Below are 3,451 nucleotides of genomic sequence, written 5' to 3' on the forward strand. Positions count from 1 at the left end.
TACTAAAAGAACTATTGAAAGTAATTTGTATCACAGCACAAATCAAAACTCAGTTCATTTCAATCTTACACTTCCTTGTAAAAATATTCTTCCTTGTCTAAGCTGTTGAACTAGATTAAGCATGTTTCAGTATGTATTGTCTGTCAGTAGGGATACTCATTTTTAACAGTTAATGTTGCCAGGCTCTTCAATCTAAATCTTATATTTAAAATCATAGGCAGAGTTCGAAATTTAGGTTTGGGTTATGCAGTTGGGCCAGACAAGCCATGAAAAATATTGGATTTTTTTTTTAAGTTGCAACCGTACTGCTACATAAATATTATGAATATTTGATATGAGACATCACATCCTGTGTCAAATATGATAAATTGCTCAATATGAAGTAAGTTTAACTTATATTAGCACAGTTAAAAGCTCACATTTTCAAAAAAAGTACCAAATACCATTAATAATATTTAAATAACAGAAATCATTGCTTTTTTTGGTTTGTTTGCCTAAATATTTTAAATGGGACAAAACTAGCACTTTCTTAACCTAGAAAATGTATGCATAGCATAATATTCAAATGCATTTGGGGACTTACAGTTAACAGAGTTAAAAATTGGAGTGTTTTCTGTTATTTACTTGCTTCATCCAAGAGACAGACGTCACTTTTTGGTTTTTAAAGTATTTGGTCACAGCAGCATGTGTGAAGTGTGATTGACTCACACACTACCATTTGAATCACTTATACTGACTACTGAGGATGTGTAGCCAACAGGAGTGGCAATTAGACATGTAAAAGAGGAAAATATCCATCCATCCATCCATTTTCTAACCCGCTGAATCCGAACACAGGGTCACGGGGATCTGCCGGAGCCAATCCCAGCCAACACAGGGCACAAGGCAGGAAACAATCCTGGGCAGGGTGCCAACCCACCGCAGGACAGAGGAAAATATTGTAGACCAAATATGCAAGTTGAAATATCTTCTCTCAGGCTAAATATGAAACAGTAAACTAATTTGTAATTTAAGCCGTACAGAAAATATTTCTGTCTATTTTAAGGATAGACGACATGAAAGTCAGAGCTGAATTGAGCAGGACAGATTATACAGTCATATGAAAAAGTTTGGGAATCCCTCTTAATTCTTTGGGTTTTTGTTTATCATTGGCTGAGCTTTCAAAGTAGCAACTTTCTTTTAACATATGACATGCCTTATGGAAACAGTAGTATTTCAGCAGTGACATTAAGTTTATTGAATTAACAGAAATTATGCAACAGGTGCATACATTTGGGCACCCCAACAGAGATATTACATCAATACTTAGTTGAGCCTCCTTTTGCAAATATAACAGCCTCTAGACGCCTCCTATAGCCTTTGATGAGTGTCTGGATTCTGGATGGAGGTATTTTTGACCATTCTTCAATACAAAATCTCTCCAGTTCAGTTAAATTTGATGGCTGCTGAGCATGGACAGCCTGCTTCATATCATCCCATAAATTTTCGATAATATTCAAGTCAGGGGACTGTGATGGCCATTCCAAAACATTGTACTTCTCCCTCTGCATGAATGCCTTTGTAGATTTTGAACTGTGCTTTGGGTCATTGTCTTGTTGGAATATCCAACCCCTGTATAACTTCAACTTTGTGACTGATGCTTGAATATTATCCTGAAGAATTTGTTGATATTGGGTTGAATTCATCCGACCCTCAACTTTAACAAGGGCCCCAGTCCCTGAACTAGCCACACAGCCCCACAGCATGATGGAACCTCCACCAAATTTGACAGTAGGTAGCAGGTGTTTTTCTTGGACTGTGGTGTTCTTCTTCCGCCATGCAAAGCGCTTTTTGTTCTGACCAAATAATTCAATTTTTGTCTCATCAGTCCAAAGCACTTTGTTCCAAAATGAATCTGGCTTGTCTAAATGAGCATTTGCATACACAAGCGACTCTGTTTGTGGCGTGAGTGCAGAAAGGGCTTCTTTCTCATCACCCTGCCATACAGATGTTCTTTATGCAAATTGGCTGAATTGTAGAACGATGTACAGATACACCATCTGCAGCAAGATGTTCTTGCAGGTCTTTGGAGGTGATCTGTGGGTTGTCTGTAACTATTCTCACAATCCTGCGCATAAGCTGCTCCTGTATTTTTCTTGGCCTTCCAGATCTGAGTTTAACAGCAACTGTGCCTGTGGCCTTCCACTTCCAGATTACATTCCTTACAGTTGAAACGGACAGTTTAAACCTCTGAGATAGCTTTTTGTAGCCTTTCCCTAAACCATGACACTGAACAATCTTTGTTTTCAGATCTTTTGAGAGTTGCTTTGAGGATCCCATGCTGTCACTCTTCAGAAGAGAGGCAAAGGGAAGCACAACTTGCAATTGACCACCTTAAATACCTTTTCTCATGATTGGACACACCTGTCTATGAAGTTCAAGGCTTAATGAGCTAATCCAACCAATTTGCTGTTGCAAGTAATCAGTATTGAGCAGTTACATGCATTCAAATCAGCAAAATTACAAGGAGACCCAAATTTTTGCACTGCCAGTTTTTCACATTTGAATTAATTTAATACAACTAAATACTGCTTCACTAAAACTCTTTGTTTGGAAAACACCCCAGTACTAAAGATGTTCCTAGGAAATGAAAGACATACCACTGTTATCTTTTTTTGTTGAAAGTAGAGTAAATTATTATGCAGGCTGAGGGGTTCCCAAACTTTTTCATATGACTGTAGAATTTGTTGATCCATCCATGCTCTAAACCCACTTTTCCAGGGCAGGGACAGCTAAAGTCTATCCTAGGAAGCAACAGATAAGGACAGAAGCAAACCCTGGACAGAGTGCCAGTCCATCACAGGGTAAAGACACACAAATAATCACACACACATTAGGGAACAATTTAGAATGGCCAGTTTACCCAACCTGGATGTCTTTGTATTTTGGTAGGAAAGCGGAACACCAGGCGGAAACTCACACAGACCCACATTCAAACTCATGCTGGGAGTACCATGAGCATGACACCTGGACTCCTTACTATGAAGCGGCAGAGCTAACACTGTGTGGCATATTAATTGATTATTAACATATTTACAATATCTGTGGCCTTAAAAAATTGAGAAAAAATACTTTTTATCTAAGATATATTTTAGTGATATAGCGCAACTCCACCCAGCCACCCCTTAAACACATCCCATGACCAGACTGAAAAAAGCACAGTTACTTATTGAAGGAAGATAAGAAACTACTATTATCTACCAAAAGAGGCAATTACTGCAACTAAACAGTTTCTTTAGTTCTTGCTTATTCTCACACAGCATTGTACAACAACAACAACATTTATTTATATAACACATTTTCATGAAAAATGATATAGCTCAAAGTGCTTTACAGGATGAAGAAAGAGAAAAAAGACAAAATATAAAAAATAAAATTATGCAATACTAATTAACATAGAATAAAAGTAAGG

The sequence above is a fragment of the Erpetoichthys calabaricus genome, chromosome 1 (genome assembly GCF_900747795.2).
Source record: "Erpetoichthys calabaricus chromosome 1, fErpCal1.3, whole genome shotgun sequence".
Lineage (NCBI taxonomy): Eukaryota > Metazoa > Chordata > Cladistia > Polypteriformes > Polypteridae > Erpetoichthys > Erpetoichthys calabaricus.